Source organism: Meleagris gallopavo, chromosome 1 (genome assembly GCF_905368555.1).
Source record: "Meleagris gallopavo chromosome 1, MGAL_WU_HG_1.1, whole genome shotgun sequence".
Lineage (NCBI taxonomy): Eukaryota > Metazoa > Chordata > Aves > Galliformes > Phasianidae > Meleagris > Meleagris gallopavo.
In genome coordinates, this window is record NC_139404.1 from 97,856,864 (window position 1) to 97,876,368 (window position 19,505).

A 19,505-nucleotide genomic window follows, 5' to 3' on the forward strand; every position below is an offset into this window, starting at 1 on the left:
TACTAATCTTCACTGGCCTCTCAATGTCATCTGTCAGTTTCTAAGATAAAGTCTTCAGGTAGGCTTTATTTTTTCATTTTGTCTGATTTTCCTTCTAATTCTTGGTTATTTCTCTTAAAGCAGCTGATTCTTGTCAGTCAGCTTTTAATCACGATTTGTCATGCATCCCCCAAAGTGATCACAGCTGCGAGCACTATCTCTAGTTCTCTTATCCATGAACTTGGCACTAACTGGCATCTTATTTTAGTGACTCATAGTTCTCCATTTCCATGCTGACTTGTCTTTTCTCATCTGATCTAAATCCATACCTTTTTGGCACTTCCTTGAGGATAATTACCATGGCTAACAGAGGTACAATACATTGAGATATTTTTTCCAATAATTTAGGCCTTTAATTTGAATACAAGAGGATTGCCTCTGCATTATCTAACTTCTTTCTACATATTGACTAGAAGATTCAGCCTTGATGAGTGTCTCAGCTGCCTGTCACTTCACACCTCAGCTATTAACAACTTCATTGTCTAATTCCTGTGCCTTTCACTATGTTCTTCTGAAGTTCATTCAAAATTGCATTGTGAGGATTATCTTCTTTGCTGACATAATGTCTCTGTCTCTCTTTGGATTTTCAGTTCATCAGCATCAAAGGCAAATTCTTTGTCCTCTTCAAAGTTTCTGATCAATTGACTCTATGCTGAATCAACTTTATTGTCTCATTGAGCATCAGCCCTCATGTACTGTCTGTCAGTAGTACTAGTCTTCACTGTCTCATTAGAGTATTTCTCACACAATCACCTTTGGCCTTTTTACAAAATGCCTTCTCCTTTGTTGGAAGTTCCTCACTAATGTTGAAGTTGAATTAGTTCATGCTGTTAATCAGCCAAGACTTAATTCTGCATTGTTGAACAGAATTGTTTCCCAGCGTTGAATATGTAAAATATAGTTATTGTGCTCTGTACCTTCCATTCTCTTCACCAGTAGTAGTTATCCAGTTGTTCCATTCTTTGTATATTTGAAAATGATAAACTTTTCTTTTTATTACAAATACTTACAGTTGTTACCAAAGCCTTGAGGTTGCCAAACTGTGGTCTGCTGAAAATCATCTTAAGTAGCTTGCAGTTCCATGTTGCTCAAGTAAAAGTTCCATTACAGTTTTGGCAGTCAGGTGTATAATATTACATGAGAAACTTGGGGAAGTGCCAGAGATCCACTGGCTCCCCAAAGATGAGTAGCAAAACTGAGTAGTAAGATATCTCTGATTTCACAGCAGAGATAACCTCCTACTCACAGTGTTATAGAATATTAGTAGCATTTAATAGCTTTCCACATTTTGAAATAATACCTTGAAAAGAATACAGTAAGATAGCTACATATTTTGCCTACCTACTGGACAAAATTAAGGTACTACTTCTGAAGTATGTAGATATTTTAGTATCTTAGCAAATCTTTACTTGCTTAAAGAGCTGATTTCATTAGCTTTGCTATCAGAATACAAAAATAGTCTGTTGTCTTTATACTGCCGTCTTCTGTAGCAGCAAACACAAGAAAAAAGACATCTTCATGCTACTGTCCTCATGTATCTTTTTAATGCTGAAACTGCTCTTTGACAGAATATTGGTAGGGACCGATCTGTTAAGTGGCTTCTTTCCCCTTTTATTAATGAGCATTAAAGTTCTGTAGGCCAAAAACAAACAAACAACAGTACTCAGCAATAAGAATAGGAAAGATTAGCTGCCTGCACAATGTTTGAAATATAACTGTTTGAAAAACACTGTGGCCAGGTTATTTGCTTAGCCCTGCCTTCTTCCTGCTATGTCTGTGCATTTGTACTGATTATACAGTCCGAATCTACTTACATCTGCAGGAAGAAGAGTTAGTTCCATAACACCATGTTAGGAATGACCAGCATTAATTCACTTCAGATGCCTAAACATAGGAGAAGATGGAAAGTAGGCAGAAAAAAAACATCAAAAGATGTAGCCTGTTGGTTTGAGATATGCTGTGTATAATACATTCAGCTGCATTTCTAATCACACATGCAATCAAAGACCAGCTGATACAGAACGGCATCACTGGAGATTATCTGATCCAAGGCCCTGCTCAGAGCAGACTAAGACAGAGCAGGTTGCCCGAGGCTGTATCCAGTCAAGTTTTAAACATCTCCAAGGATGGAGACTCCACAGTATGAGCAACCTGCCCCACTGTTTAACAGTAAAGCCATTTAATACAGAAAAAAGTTTTACTGCATATTTAAGTGAAACAAAGATGGTGTTTGGAGGCTACAAATATGGTGAAGGGTCTAGAAAGAAAAAAAGCGTGAAGGTGTATGAGATTAATGAGCAGCAGCTGAGGTCCCTTGGTTTGTTCAGCCCGAAGCAGAAAAACTTGGAAGGAGGACTAATGGCAGCCTACAGGTCCTTGTGAGGGGAGCAGAGGGGCAGTGCTATGTTCTGCTTCCTGATGACAATGACAGGACCTGAGAGAAAGTCCTATCCTTAATATGTTTGGAAATGGCTTCCAGGATTATTTGTCCCATCACCTTCCCAGAAGCTGAGGTGAGGCTGACCAGCCCGTAGTTCTCTGGATGATCCTTCTAGCCCTTCTGGAAGATACAGATGATATTTGCTTTCTTCCAGTCAAAGATTTCTCCTGTTTGCCACAACCTTTCAAAGATGATTGGCAGTGACTGTGTATTAATATTGGACAGATTTCTCTGCTGTCATGGGAGCATTACATCAGGTTGCCAAGACTTGGGTATGTCCAGATTGTTTACATGCTCCTTAATGTGCTTCTCCTTCACTGAGGGTTAAGTCCTTTTTGCTATAGTCTTTTTGCCTAGACTCATGGACCTGTGGCATTTACTGGTATTCAATGGCACTGTGTATTGTGGTCTTCTCCATGTTCTTTGTCATCAGGTCCCTGTCACTCTACCCTGTTAAGTGGAAGTCCCATAATTTCCCTGGTCTTCCTTTTGCTGCTGATGTACCTTAGAAACCCTTCTTGTTGTCTTTCACATTCATCACCAGATTCACCTCTGGGATGTCACTGGCTTTCCTACTCCCATCCCTGAGCATTCTGGATTTCTGACTATCTCATTGATTCAGTTTACCAGCCTCTGTTTAATGCAGGGGTGCTCCGTACTACTGCCAAATGCACACGTTGCCTCTATTGAGCTCAATGAGAAGTAAAAATTGTGTTTACTCGTGTCTTTTTAGTTAATTAAAATTAAAATGATGCATCACTGTATGTACAGGCTGAGCCTTAATCTCTAAAAAGCGTCAGATAGTATTAAGCTCATTGCTGACAGTGGCCTAGTTTCTACTGATAGATTCATTAAAAGTTTTAGTCAGCAAAGTCAGGAAAAAGTAGTGACTGATAGTCCTGAACTGAAATGACGGGGAAAAAAAAGCCCAAACCCAACCTGTTTTGTTAATCCATCCATGTACATGAAAACAGCACAGCAGGATGGGGGAACTAATCCCATTTCAAATCAGATGCCTGCTGGTTCCATTTAATAAGCATTATGTCTGTTTCTTTTTTAACCCTAAAATATCTTCATACTTAGAAAAGCCAATCTGATTTTTTAAAATGTTTTTTAACTACAACTATAGAAACCTGGATTATTCTGAATAATTTTCTGGGGATATCTGTGTTTCTCTTGCTACTGAGATGTTAATGTTTGGTTCCTAACATAATGATATATACAAGGCAGGGCTTGATCATCATCTCCATTAAACGAAATGAAGGGCTTTACTATGAGAAGGGAATGTGTGGTATGGACAGGAAGCTTAGTGGTCACTCTTCCCCTTCAAGCTCCAAGAGCAATGTCTGACAGTCATGTGGGAAGAGACTTGCTAGCCTACTCATCACTGTGACCATCATAGCCTCGGAAAGGAGACTGCTGACGCCAGCAGTGTTGAGTTCCCAGCTCTCTGTGGTTTTGCTCTGTAGAACTCCTCAAAATGGAAGGGGCTGTGGTTGCCAAGTGCATTTCCTCAAACAGCTATGTAATCCACAAGTAGAATGCCCGTGTTACATAGTTTTGCCCTGCTAAACAAATTAATATTTGATTCAGAAGCAGCAAGACACACTACTTTCCTTATCATTTTGGGGGTAAAATAGGGTTTTGAGGTGAAGGCTGCTAAATTTATCTTTTAACATACATCCTAAGCTTTTGTTGAGTAAAGTTTTATTTGTTGAAATATTTGTTGAGTATTTGATTTATTTAAAATAGGTACATCTGAAGAAGTGCAAGCCAAATAACAGAAGATAACAAGATCGTTCTGTTAGGAAGTCCTGAAACATACAGTTTAACAGTTCAGACTGTAGTGATATTTGTACTTCTTGAAGTACAAATGCTCTGGCAACACTCTAGGAGATGAGAAAAGCCTCAATACAGATACAAATATCTTCTTGTCTTCTCATATCACAGATTTGTGAAAATAAATGAACTTGCATGATCTAGTGGGTAGCAACCCTTTCCACAGCAGGGGGTTGGAAGTGCATGATCTGTAAAATCCCTTCCAACCAAAGTCATTCTATGATTTCTTGAATTGTACACATTATTCAAGTGCTTTCTTCTATAACTGGCCCAAAGATGGATTGCTAACTACCATCTTAACTGCCACACTGCATGCCAGACTTCATTTCAAGTGAAATATCTAGAAAACAGTTATTATAGAGTTCTATGAGCGTTTCTATTAATGAAATCTCCTATAAAATTTTACCTACTGAATACATTTTCTGGTGTGTAGGAAGGAATAACTAATGTTGCAGATTGTCTTAGGGTTGAGAAATTCAAAACACCCCTGTCCTCATGCATCTCTAGTACTTTATAAATATTTAATAATCTCACATTCCAGTTTTCCTGCATAGAGGTCTTTCTATCTAGGTTCCTATCTTCATTAAATTTACAAGAAAAAAAAATTGAGATTTCTGTTTGTCTGCCAAATATAACTGAAATTGGAGAAAAATCTGAAAATAATTAATGGTAGTTTGGAATATGTATAGACAGGTGCATTCTTTGAACAATCATAGCTATTCACAAATAGGCAGTGAAGCATTCTGAGCTGTTGGTCCCTAGAAATTAAGGGGAAACATTCCCTGTTGAGATCTGGCTCTCATGGTGATAGATGAAGAGGCTTTTACTTAATAGTCATGTAATATAATGAAATTCAGCAATTGCAGGATGCCCATGTGACATGACAAATTCATGTTCTTTAGTACTATGAAAGGTAAGCAAATGATAACTATGTGACATTAGCAAAAATAAAATGTGGAAGACAAAAAGTAGATCAAAAGTAAAGTATAGGCTGTAATATTCACTAAGGTAGAAGTTTTAGTTTTAGTAAAGCACTAGTAAGAATGTTACCCACTGGGACAGAAGTCTTATCTGATTTATCTAAGATGAGAGATGCATCAGAAAAGACAGGTGTCAGCACTTGAGAACCTCTGCACGCACCATTGGTTTAAGGACAGAGGAAAACTTTGTGTAGTTGTCCTTATATCATCTTAATTATTGAAAAAAAAAAAAATCACATAAGGTAATCAGACATACTTAAACTAACTTAATCTAGATGAGGCAAATTGCCTCACATTGGATTAGCTACAAGTTTATTTACTACTTGGTTTTCTGTCTATTGCTTCTAATCTTGTACCTATGGGAAGCCTGAACTTACATGTATATTGCAATCCTGGTATTTCTGGATACTATAAATTTTGCTTATCTTAGCTGATGCTAAATTTTCTTATTTACTATTATATGCTATAGCAGTACTCATATGTTATCACTGATGATTACCATATCCTATTTTGCAAATAGGATATATTGTTCCTGTCTTATAACATCAACAAATTGTAGAGAAAAATGAACAGCAAGCAACCTACAAAAATGAGTATAAGCAATACCCAATTTTCATTGCTCTGTTCCGAAAACCATGTTAGCATAATAAGTGAATGTCCAATGTACCAATTTTGATTTGGCAACATTTATATTTATATGTTTGTTCAATGTTGTGTATTATGTGATACTTAACATATGTATTATGTGATACTTAACGTAAACAGTGTTATATGTGTATATTGGCAGTCGTCAAAGATCAGTCTTATATAGCTGTGCTATATCATTACATATGTATCAGCTGAAGAAAGATATTTCAGAGAATTGGGAGCATGTGTTGTTAAACAAAGTTAAAACATTTCCACGTTGAGAAAATCTTTGCTCCAAGTCCTCTTCTTACACTGATCAAACTACTGTCGTGGCACAGGCTGGCTATTTTGTGTTTTCCAACTCACTGGCAACATAGCTTCTCAAATAAAGCTACTGTGACTACTTGGATGCTAGGGTGGAATTTTTTAGTGAAGGAGGAGTGTGAGCACCCAGGTCCTTCCTGAACCTATCAGAACATCAGAACACGCAGCTTCCTGTTTTTCCATATAACATAATAGTCAGAGTTAATTATTACTATTTTGGTTTAGACCAACTGTCATCCTAATTCTTATTTTCTCAACCATACTGTCATTAACTTTCTATTTTGGAATTCCTGTAAAAACGATCTTTATTCCCAAAATGCATTTATCTTAGGTATAGTCCAGAAACATGCTGAAATAATATAGATTGTGTTAAAATGGACAGAGAATTAATTAAAAAAAAAAAAATCTGCATAAACAGCTATCTGTAAGGAAATGCCTGTAGTGACAATTTCTTCGACATTCTCTTCAGTCTAGATGTAATCAGCATCCTCTATTGTTCCATTTGTTTAACCTACAAGCAAAGGCATACACAGTCAAAGAAGTCTATTAATAGCAGGATATTTGTTGTGACATATTTGCAAAATGCATGATGTCTTAACAACAGTCAATGTCAAGAATATAAAACTTTTGACCTCTCCGTTAAAAATCTGTTACATCTGTTACTGCATTCAGACACTTCACCTCATAATCAATAGGATTAACAAACAAACAAACAAAAACCAAAAAAGCCCAGCAGTCCAATTTTGATATATCTCATGCATTTTAGTCATTGCACGTTGTTATCAGTGATTCACACACGTTCCCTATCCAATGAAGATATTGTTTGAGTGATTCTTCCTTCTTCTATGCAACAGCTTCTGACGCTGACCATTTCCGATGGAAGAATCAAAGGCATAACAATTCTTCATGTTAATATGATAAACATTATAACATTTGGAAAAGAGTTAAAGTCTGCAAATGCGTCGTCGTGCTTATCAGAAGCCTTAAATGTAAATGCAGCTTCAGGAGATTGCTACCTGTAGATACACATTATCTGTAAAGTTATATTTCAGTGAACCAAGCCTTATACTATGGCCTAGAGCAATTGAAAGTATACTGCAATAATAGCACCGTGGTGCTGACCTACTTGAGCAAGCTGTATACTAGATAGCATGCAGTGAGGTAGTTAGGCTCTTTTTGGTAAAACAATACATGGTCTGCCAAATCAGCATGCAATTTGAAACATGAAGTGACCAGACACATCTTTTTTGCAAGTCAGTTATTGAATTGTTATATTTATCTACATCTCACAAGGACACCCATTGCATCAGAGTGATGCAACATCTTCTAAATACAAGTCAATTTTGTGCCAGCCAAGGCCACAGGCTGCCAAAAAACTGGACAGAAACGTGTCCAGGGGTGAGATGTTTCCATTATTTCCTCTTCTGATGTTCTTACTATAGCTACTACCTGCTTTGTTTCTCTTTCTCCCACCTGTCCATACAACAATTAAACACCAACTCTAAATGCATAGCTTTATTGAGAAGAAAGAAAAACATGGGTGAACATGTGCTGACCATATGAAATGTCTTAGTGTGAGAAATAATTTGAAGTTCATTCGTTAGGATGTTTCCTGGCAAAGTAAAGTAGAAAACAGGTGTGTCAAATAGCACTTCTACTCACTCTGTTTTTGAAGGGAAAGGTAACAACTGGCTTCATGAAATTTGAGGACTGTAAACAAAATCTGAATGAAACTTCTGTTGGTTTTCAGTGCAGATTTATGTAAATATTGCTTACATTCACATGACATGCAGGAGCCAGACACAACATTTCACAAGTCTGCAAGATGCTTCTACAGACTAATATGTCTGGTTAGAACTTTTAAAGAAATTTAGTCTGTTCATTCATTATCATTCCTGAAATAATTATATAGGGCATATTTTTGAACAAGCTATTAAAAGAAATAGCAGATAAAGATTGTTGACTTGGAGATTTTTTTAGATCTTTAGTGTTTAGAAATCTGTTCCATAGCTAGCAGTGCAATCTTACCAATAGTAGAGAGAACAAGATTTTGTGTTTTTCCTTCGAACTGCTATAGGTTTTTGAACATAGATCCAGAAAGCAGCTGTTCACATTGGGAAAAACATGCAAGAGACATTAATGCTAACACTAGAGAAGAATGCCTGGTTAAATAAAGATAGGAAAAACATAGCTAGCAGGACTGAGGAAGTACAACTGGAAGAAAGTGAAGATCACACTCCACTATCAGGAGTGGATAGCAGAATAGTGGATAGGAGAAGCAACTTCTCCTATCAGTTTTCAGCAGTTTTCAAACTATTCAGTTATCTTTCTGTTTTCTATATGCTCTGTCATATGGATATATTGCAACTTCCTTTTTCTTGCTGCAAATCACCTGGCTTCTCAGCCACTGTGTTAATACAAGAAATTTGACCAAAGCTGAAAAATGAAAATGTTTTATTGTACAAAAGAAAAGGAATAATGATATCCAAAACCGTTTTGCAACTGCAGCAGACACAGCCATGATTAAGATGCCATTTGGAGATTTCAGATAATCTGTGTGTCAGTAGTGTGACTCTGGCTCAGCTTCGTATTTCGCATTATGAAGGTTGTCACCACTTTATTTTTAGTCTATTTCTCATCTAATAGCTGCCTTTTTATTTTATTTTGGGCTTGCTACAGAGCTTGTCCTCTGATTATCAAGTTCAGCAAGCGTAGTGTTAACATCAAGAGGAGCCTGCCTGACTTGCATACTTGTTGTTAATGAAGCTGTGAATTTTGTCATATTAGCCTCATTTGCTTCCCATATGCTTACTCTTGTTTTCCCCTCAGAAGCTGCAACTCTACTTTTCATCTTCATTTGTATGCCCAAAATGTAGCTAGCTTAATTACCAATTATAACCTTCCTCATTTAAAAGCTAAATCTACTGGAAACAACACTAAAAAGTGTCTCCCTTGAGAAGAGCAAAAGACTTTGTGTTAATTTTCTTCTCATATTTTGATTAGTATGGAGCACTGTGTAACTTACAAGTTAATCTCCCCAAATGATGTCAATTTTAGATCGAGATGACACATGCATACTCCTGGGAGGAACGTCAGGAACCTACATTCTCTGTCTCCTTCAACTCTGACCTGCTGCACAAAAATACTTCTTTCTTGGAAACTGATAATGAAGCACTGCAGCAAAAGCACTGCCAACAGCTTTTTATTTATGTCCATCTTTTTTTGTTTTATTTCTTAGCTGCCTGACCTGTGCTTTTTCCTCGAGTTTGGAAGTCCCTTGTGTATTTCTTCCAAATGCAATTTCTTCTGCCTTGAGAAATTAGAACTCCACAATCTTCAAGGTAGGTTTTGTGGGGCCCTGTTAAGCAGTGAAAGGCACAATAGCTGTCAGGCTTGATATATATGTGAATACTATTGACTACCACAAAACATTCTTCCAATCAATGCTGTAAAACTCCCAGACACTCTTTAGTTCCTGAGTGAATTTACTGTTCCTTGTGACATTCTCCATTAATACAAAAAAGACTAAAGTAACTATTGGAGAAAGAGATTTGTGGCTGATGGGAGCCCTGGAGGACCAGGAGGGCGATGCTGCTTGCAGTATGGAGCAAAACAGTGGTAAGCGTGCTGCAAGGCAAGGGGACAAATGACAAGTGCTCTGCAGGATCGTACCTGGAGTGGAATGGAGGACACTCTGGGAGCAGCCTGCTGAAGTGAGAGGCAGGGAGCCCAAAAGCAGCTGTGCTTGGAAGTGCTGTGGAAGAACAACGTACCCTTGTGCTGTTTAGGCTGGGGACAGCCCTATAGAGTGTCTTGTACCAGTAGAACTGCGGCTTCCTGGGTGGGCTCACAGTGGTTTTCTCCTACATGGGAAATACCAGCCCACACAGGTACTTAGACAACAATGCCTATGGTACGCCTGGCTACAGTCATGCAAATGCAGAGACATGCATCCCAAAGAAAAAGTGAGTGATGAGCAGGGAAATTCCATCCAAAACAGGCTTAGAGGACAGCACTGCTCCAGCTCGCAGTGCTGTGTATTATGGGGCAGCTGCAGTGCCCCTGTGCCTTTCTGTTTGCCCCCAGCCCTGCAGCACACACAGCACAGGGCTCAGCTGTGACCCAGGAGCAGTTACCATTCTATTCTGGGCAGGGCAACCCTGTGTACCCTGTGTACACTATCATGCCCTCCACCGGGACGTGCCAACAGCATTTTTTTCCCCCCAGAACAATAAGAGAAAGTCTCCATCAAGTCAGTAGAGATGCTCTTGTTTCAAGGTGTGCAGAAATCCCCACTGCAGTGCTTTGAACAAGGGCTGGTGATAAAAAGCCCAGGGCTGCAAAAAGCAGAGGGAGATTGGTCTGTGCTTTATGACACACATCCTGTAGCAACTCTAAGATTTTATTTCAGCACCAGTGAGATCATACAGAGAAATCCTTAAGTTCGAGTTCAAGTGCTGGTCTGTCAGTGACAAAAGTGAAGTGAAAGTGCAGGAGGAGAGAACACCACTCCCAGGATCAGCTTGGCCATTCCCCCATGAGCCCTGCATGGGACAGGGCAGGATGGAGCAGGGGATGCTCTGAGGGACCATGAGAGAGATAGAAGAAAGCTCCAGTGTGAGACCAGGACCTTGTTGGCCCTTTGACAGGGGAAAAGTGAGCAGGGCACCTGGAGAAGCTATATCCTCAGTGACACACACTGTTGGGCTGAGCTTTCAGCCTTCTGTAGGGCTCCAGCTGTGCAAGATCATTCTCTGTAGGGCAGTCCTTCAGGTGTGTGGCCATAGTGGGGGGACTCATGCAAGACCAGTGTTCAATCCATTCCTCAACCCACTCCTGGTGTTGGTACAGCCATCTCCATTATCACCCATCTGCACTTGTAGCTGAGGACCAGAAGCCCTTCCCTACTCCATGACAGAAGACTAGGGATAATGTGGGTGGGTCCCCTGCTGAATGAGGGGGGTGTCCTGGTAATGGGGGATGCTGAGAAGGTAGAGCTGCTGAATGACTTCTTTGCTTTGGTCTTCACTTCAAAGACTCACTCTCAGGACTCCTGGACCCTGGAGGGAAGAGAGAGAGTTCGGAAAATGGAGAACTTCCATCTAGTTGAAGAGGAGGTGGTCCAGGAGTGTCTGGGTGGGATCAGTGTGCACAAATCCATGGGCCCTGATGGAATGCATCCACTGTGCTGAGGGAGCTGGCAGAGATGACTGCTGAACCGCTCTTTATCATCTTTGACAGGTCTTGGGGAACAGGAGAGGTGCCTGAAGACTGGAGGATAGGGCAAGAAGGAGGATCTGGGAAACCACATGTCGGTCAGTCTCACCTCTGTCCCTGTAAAATGTGATGGAACAGCTTGTTCTGGATACTATCTCCAAGCAATTGGAAGAGAGGAAGGTTATCAGGAGTAGTCAGCATGGATTCACTAGGCAGAAATCGTGCTCAACCAACCTCATGGCCTTCTGTGATGACATCATCCGCAGGGTAGATGGGGAAAGAGCAGTGGATGTTGTCTACCTTGACTTCAGCAAGACAGTTCCAGGTAGAAATTGACTGTCTCCCATGACATCCTGATAGCTGAGAAAGTGTGGGATAGATGAGTAGACAGTGAGGTGGATTGAGAACTGGCTGACTTGCTGAGGTCAGAGTACGATGATCAGTGGTGCAGTCTGGTTGGAGACTTGTGACTAGCAGGGTTCCCCAGGGAGCCATGGGTCCAGTCTTGTTCAATGTCTTCACTGCCGACCTTGATGAGGAGATAGTATCCACCCTCAACAAATACACTGACAATACAAAGCTGGGAATGGCTGACACACCAGGTCTTGCCATTCAGCAAGACCTGGACAGGCTGGAGAGCTGGGCAGTAAGAAACCAGATGAGGTTTAACAAAAGTAAGTGTAGAGTCTTGTACCTGGGAAGGAATAACCACAAGTAACAGTACAGTTTGAGGCATGACTTGCTGGAGAGGAGCTCCAGAGGGGTAGGTCTCGATGCTCTCTAGAGGTCCCTTTCAGCCCCTACAATTCTGTGATTATGTGACTCTTCAAATTCTACATGGTAGATGGTTGCAGACATAATGAGCATTCTTCTATGAATGTGGCATTCTCAGAGAATTAAAAATTAATTGTTTAAATAATGTCCCATGTAATTAAATAACAAAACAAAAGAAAAAAAAACAAAAAAACAAAAACAAAACTAACGAATCAAAACCCATGGAAGCTTATTATAACTATCTTTAAACTTAATCTTTATAACAATAGGAAATTCTGAGCTGAATTTTAATATAACAATATGTTTTATTTATTAATTTTTACTTTAAAGTGATAAATTCATGTGAAATTGCCTGTGAAATATACAAAATCATCAAGACAGATTTTCTACTTAATATCATGAATAAAAGTAAGAGCAGTGAAGAAGTGATAATTGCATTGCAAAATTGATCATTTACTTACAATTAGATATCAACCATTGCTAGTATAAGTTACAGGGGAGAGATCATAGAATCACAGAATCATAGAATCACTCAGTTTGGAAAAGACCTTAAAGATCGTCAGGTCTAACCGCAACCTAACCATACTATCCTAACTAACAACCCTTCACTAAATCGTGTCCCTGAGTACCACATCCAAACTGTTTTCAAACACATTCGGGGATGGTGACTCAACCACCTCCCTCAGGAGCCTAATCCAGTGCTTAACTACCCTTTGTGTAAAGAAGTTTTTCCTGATATCCAAACTAAACTTACCCTGGCACAATTTGAGGCCATTTCCCCTTGTCCTGTCACCTGTCACCAGTGAGAAGAGACCAACACCCCTCTCACTGCAGTCATCTTTCAGGTGTTGGAAGAGAGCAATAAGGTCTCCCCTCAGTCTCCTTTTCCCCAGACTAAACAGCCCCAGTTCCTTCAGTTTCACCTCATAAGGCATATTCTCCAAGCCCTTCACAAGCCTTGTTGTCCTTCTTTGGACCTGCTTCAGCACCTCAATGTGCTTTCTGTATTGAGTTGTCCAAAACTGAACACGTTACTCAAGGTGGGCTTCACTGGTGTCAAGTACAGGGGCAGGATTACTTATCTAGTTGTGCTAACCACACAATTTCTAATACAAGCCACTGGATCAATGTAATCTTTTTTTCTGAAGCTGCTGAAGCACAGTGTTGTAAATGGTTTAGAGGCAAAGAACTGGGAGCAAGAAAGAAGAAACCTCAAGTCTTATTTTAATTAATATATTGTATACAAGATGCCTTAACAACGATGTGTCTCATGCTTCCCATTTGTTGATGAAGGCCTGTGGACCCCTGGAAGCAAGCATGGACATCATGCACCACACTTGAGTGTCAGACATGAGTCTAGTCTGTCCCTCACAGATGGCTGAGGCAAAGCTAGCGAAGAACAGCAGTCTAAGGTCAAAACAGAAAATTTTCTGTTCGCAGCCCACTTTGCCCCTGAGAAAGCTTTGTAGCACCTCAGTAGAGTGGAAAAACCTCAGTAAAACTGAAAATCAAGTTTATTTTTTCAAATAATGTTTGTTGCTGAAGAAGAGTAATATTATATCACTTTAGGTTAAAGTGAAGTTCTGAAGACTTTCTTCACATCAGGGGTTTAGAAACCTTATCTATTATTTTAGATAGAAGCTTAGATTTCAGATCATAGATTTATAACAGAGAATAAAGACTGCAGCTCATTTTAATGCAGATGGATTAGAGAAAACATGGGGTCCAGTCCTTTAAAACAAAGGCTCACTCTTTTTCTCCTGTAGTGATGACATAGCATTTACATTTCAGCAGATAATGAGCTAGATCTTTCCAGTTGACCAGCCCCACAGGGGACTTGTTCCAAAAGCTTAAGGGTTATTATCCCTTCCATCTGCTCCCCATGGAGCTTGAGGTAAGCTATTCTTAATGCCGTATGAGGATCACCATTTCTTGAAAGCAAGTACACTTTTCATTTTCTGCTTTAAACAAGGAAGATCTTATTACTCCCTGTCTTCTTTACTGCAGTCACCATTACTGCTTTTGATTGGTAATTCACCAGTTTTACAGATCCATTCTTCAGAGTGCATAAAGTGATGGGGAGTTTGCTGTCATTGAAAATGGGCCTTCTGGATATACTGAAAGCCTCAAAATATTATTCATATCTCACAAAAGACCATGAAAAGCAATCTCCGTTGATTTTCAGTAGTTTCATAGTCAACAGTTTCTTTCCGTAACTATGTTTCTTTCCTATTTCTTAGCCTTGAAGGATGTTCCAGGTAGAAAATAAAATGAATCCCAAGGACACACAATGACTTTATGCCAGGGATCTTTCACTGCAGCTCCTTCACCCTCACCTGCCTGCAGTGTCTCTACAGCTGCTTCAGTCTCTGGGAAGGATTAGCACAAAAATCCGTATTAAGGGCCAGAAGATCTGGCTTCCAATTATGGAAATGAGATCAGTAGGAAATTAATAGCATGCAACTTCATGCACCTTCCTGACCTAAAGTCTCCCCAAGGGCTGAACCTAACAGGGGCACTTTGTCACAGTGACTCTTTGATGGGGGCAGTCTCTTTTCATACACTCCTCCTGGCACTATTGCAGGTGCTGTACAATGCAGGGAATCCCAACCAGCCAGTGCAGTGGGTGACTTGCGGGAAGGCCCGAAGCAGCCCAGGCAGTGTGCATCCCCAGTATCCGAGCTGTCTGAGTGTGGAAACAAAGCCTGAGTGAGAGACCAGTGAGTAAGCTGCTGGCTGCTTCAATTGGATGTGCTGTAGTTAGTGCTGATGCGATGAGGCAAATGCCCTGACTTCCAAGGTGAGAAAACTGGATCTAGGATATTATCATGAATGGAGTAAGCCAAGCAGGTTGACCCTGAGAAAATATTTCTGAACTACAAGAGGAGTGATTTAGATTAGATGTTAGGGAAAATTTCTTTGCTCAGAGATTGGTGAGGCATTGACGCAGGCTGCCCAGAGAAGCTGTGAGTACTCCATCACTGGAAACGCTCATGGCCAAGTTGGATGGGGCCCTGGGTAGCCTGAACTGATGGGTGGCAGCTCTGCCCTGGACAGAAGTTTAGAACTAGGTATGCTTTAATGTCCCATCCAACCCAAGCTATTCTGTGATTCTATGATCTGTGGTTTCCAAGAGAAGTCTGCGGCGCTGTGTGAGACTGTAGTGCAACAAAGGACTGGCACCTTCAGGTGAAACCCAAGGAGCACAGCTGACATGGCATCACAATGGACTTTTCCACAGGGAAAAGGGAGAAGAGCTGCAGTAATTTTTCATGCTGTTCTATAGTCTTATTGCCATATCTCTCTTAGTCATTCCTTTCTGATCTGTACTCAGACTAGCTTCCCACCCATAGGAGCCTTTTAGATGCTTTCATTGTTTTTGTGTTTTATTTTGTTTTGATTTTCTACTGAAATAGTGTACACTAAATATATACAGAACTATTATAAAGAAAACAGGCAATTCACTGTATGTCTTTCTTGGCATTACACTGTTTTTCTAAAGAAAAGTGGTCTCATTGATTGTACTGCATCCTTGTACTTTGGTAGACATGCTACAGCTGGTAACTGGCCACAGGATTTGTACTGATTTTGCAAGACCTCTGAGATGAGGCCTATCAGACATAATTTGATTCAGCTTGTCCTAACCTGCCTGGATTCTTGTTTTTACATCAGGATTTAGATATAACTGCAATCTTCCAAATGACCAGTGGCTACAATTATGTTCTTTTACTTTGGTTATCTTTACATGTGTCAACGGTTTACGGGCTGGTTCGGCCTGGTTCTGTGACTAAAAGGGCGGAGGGATCCGCGGATCCGCGCCCCCGGAAAAGGAAAATAGGGGACCCCGAAATAATTGAAAACAGTGGCAACAACCTGAGGTGAAACAAACTAATTTACTAAATATGGTATCAGCAGAATTTTATTAGGAGAGAGAGAGAGAGTGTGTGTGAAATTGAAGGTGGATCGGCCTCACCACAACGCTGAGATGAGAAGTGCAGTCCAGTTGAGCCGATGAAGAAGCACAGGCAGAGAAGCGCAGGCAGAGAAGCGCAAGCGAAGCAGCGCAGGCAAAGAAGAGAGCATCAGGTGACCTTGCCAGGAGTTATATCTCCTCGCTGACCGCAAAGCCCCCTGGGGAAATGTAGCTCTTCTTCTCCTCCGGACAGGCACCCGGAACTTGAGCATCAGCAGTCAAACCCCCAGTGCATTACATGATGTTATGATATGGAATACTGATAACGAAAAATCATGGAACCATGACAACATGGTATGACTGTAATTTTATGTAGATAGCAGTAACAAGCAGCTGTTCTGCACAGAGCAAGATATTTATGGCTAACACAAGGACACAGCCCTGGTATGACAGAACAGGCCTTGAGAAGTGAAGCACAGGACACAGTGTGTGTTAGTAAACATGAAAAATGACCTTAAGTTTTTCCTAAGTGGTAAAGAAGGCAATGTCAACACCAAACTCCTCCTGGCGAAGGAGTCGGGTTGCTGATGACTTGTCTTCCACCTATGCTGAAACCACTGATCTTGGGATTCAGAGGGGCAGTGACAGAGTAGTACAACACTAGAGAAAGGGGCAGGTTATGAAAATATGCATGTAGCATTTAAAATTCTATTGTATCATCATCATCACCAAGGGTCTTCTGAAAATATTAACTACTCCAAATTGAAAAAGAGTCTCAGATAAACCATGGTGAAAATCAGTTCTCAATCAGAAGAGAGACTTTAATTCTCCCACTGAGGACAGCATAAGAGAACAGAATTGTTATCTATCCTGCTTGACAGCAGTCGGTACCCGTCTGCCTCCAAGTGATCCCGTGCCCTGTGGACTGATGCAAGAAACTGGGGAGCAACGGAGAGGCACTAGGGTTATGATAACAATGAGATTATTTAAAAGAAAAAGACATATTTCTGGAGAAAATGTGGCTTAATAGAAGTACTACTGCCATAAAACCTGTGGGCATTAAATTACTGCATTAAATCATAACAATTAAGGAAGAATCCCCCATGATTTTAGTGAAATTTCTGTTCAGGCCCTGGTACTTGGGAAGCTCAAAGATGCTTTCATTAACATCGATGATACAGACTTAATTTTCTGTAACCCCTTGCCATTTTTTTTCAAATCAAGTAGTATGAATTCAGTAGTCATCGACTTGTATCATTTGATTTCAGTGACTTTGTAGTCAGCCCATAATAATTTCTAAAAGATTCATTCTTTAAGACTGATGATGTAGGTGGGAGGGCACATTGTTAGGAAATCTAAAACTACATTTTGACAAGGATGTTAAAGAAAGAATATCCTTCAAAGTGCAACTGAATGTCTCAATTACTATAATTTTTGTAATTACTTTTTTCTCTTTTGAATTTGAAGCAGATAAATTGCTATTTCCTTCCACTGAAACAGTGAGAAGAGAAAAAAAATGTTTCAAGGGTAAACTTTCTTCACACAATTGCAGCATGATCACATAGCCCACAAATCTGAGTGAAGGATTTTGTTCCAATGCTGCAAACAGCGTTAGAAGTGTAATGTTAGGCCTGTGCAGAAAAAAAATAATTTATCAGAGCTTTTAGGTTTTTGTGCTGATGATAAGCCTTCTGTGGGACCATAGACATAGTCCATAATCTGCTACAAGGACTGGACAATGGGCCCTATCTGCCCAATGAGCTCAATAGCAGCAGGCCTAAGCCCGAAGTCCCTTGGCAGAGAGAGGTATTTAATTAATTTCTATATTTATATAAAATAGCCTAATTTGATTCCAGTGGGGATAATTTGTCATTCAAGCAAGGATCTTGTCTTGAATGCAAATGTTCCCTCAGAATCATTCAAAGCGTGAAAATGCAATGATACATATGTAGATGTGGTTAATTTGTTTGTTACTAGTCATCTAACATAGGACTTTGGATCATCTCCTTTCACTTTTCTCATGCAAGTATCTTCAACCCCCCCACCCCAAATGATGCAGATACAATTTGCGTTTGATCCAGCTATCTGTAGAGTTATTTTAAACTGTGTGATATGTGCAGAACATTACTGCTGTTAGAGTTGAACATTGTTCACTTGCTGTTGGCATAACTAAATTACATTTCAGCCATCCAAGTACATTATTTCTGCACTGTGAGTTAACATACAGTAATATATACAACTGCTAATGGCAATTAGTCTAGAGATAAATGTAAGATCTCTGTAAAGGATTAACTACTGTATAACTAGGAGCAACAGCAAAGTGTTTTCTTTTGAATATCAGATCTTGTAAGAAGAGGTAAGTCATGGCATCCAGGAATGACCAAGAGCTGTGGTAATCCTAGGTGCTAAGAGAGAACTGGTCTGTGCCAGGTTTATCACAGAATCACAGAATCATGGCCAGGGTTGGAAAGGACCTCAAGGATCATGAATCTCCAACTTCCCTGCCACAGGCAGGGCCACCTCCCCATTTAATACTAGACCAGGCTGCCCAGGGCCCCATCCAATCTGGCCTTGAACACCTCCAGGGACGGGACATCCACAACCTCTCTGGGCAGCCTGTTCCAGCACCTCACCACTCTCTCTGCAAAGAACTTCCCCCTGACATCCAACCTAAATCTTCCCTCCCTCAAGTTAAAACCATTTCCCCTTGTCCTGCTGTTATCAACCCTTTGAAAGAGTTGATTCCCCCCATTTGTAGGCTCCCTAATGTACTTAAAAGAGATTCTCTCTCCCTCTCTCTCTCTCTCTCTCTCTTTTTTATCTATTTCAAATCTTCTGATGAGACTGCACCATTGGAAAGAACATAGTTGGCAAGGTTTGTAAGGACAAGGAATATATTAGAAAGCTAAAGCTTATATGCCCGAGATTTTGGCCGTTTTTTTTCCCCCTGCAATATTGATTGCTCTAATAAAACCTGACTTCTTCTTTGTATTATTATTATTATTATCCTCCTCCACGTCATCATTAGCATTGCCATTATCATTATTATTATACTGCATACAAGTTAAAAGCTAGAAATAAAAAAGAGCACCTGGCTGTACAACACTTGGTAGTGCAATATATGGCCTTGAGGGAACATGGCCTCTCCCAGATAAGTCAGTCCTGAGTTGGGAGCATGGGCTTCCTCTATGGTATGTGAGAAGTAGACACTCAAGATGTTATTAATGAACAAGCAGGTAATGACTGTAGGAAAAACTACACTAAAAAAAGTGAATAGCTCTTGCCTTGGACTTAATTTATTCTGAGTTTCACAAGTTTTATTCTTCTTTAAGCTATCTCCAATACCCTGATG

At 40.1% G+C, this 19,505-nt stretch overlaps 1 long non-coding RNA gene across 1 annotated transcript in view; it reads left to right on the top strand.

The window, feature by feature from the left end:
• LOC146545530 (uncharacterized) overlaps positions 1 to 19,505 on the top strand; it is a 52,550-nt gene that overhangs the window by 5,539 nt on the left and 27,506 nt on the right. Inside the window, exons 2-3 of the long non-coding RNA XR_014887702.1 lie at positions 9,488 to 9,590; positions 11,491 to 11,564. This is a non-coding gene — a long non-coding RNA (uncharacterized LOC146545530). The remainder of the gene's footprint in view (positions 1 to 9,487; positions 9,591 to 11,490; positions 11,565 to 19,505) is intronic.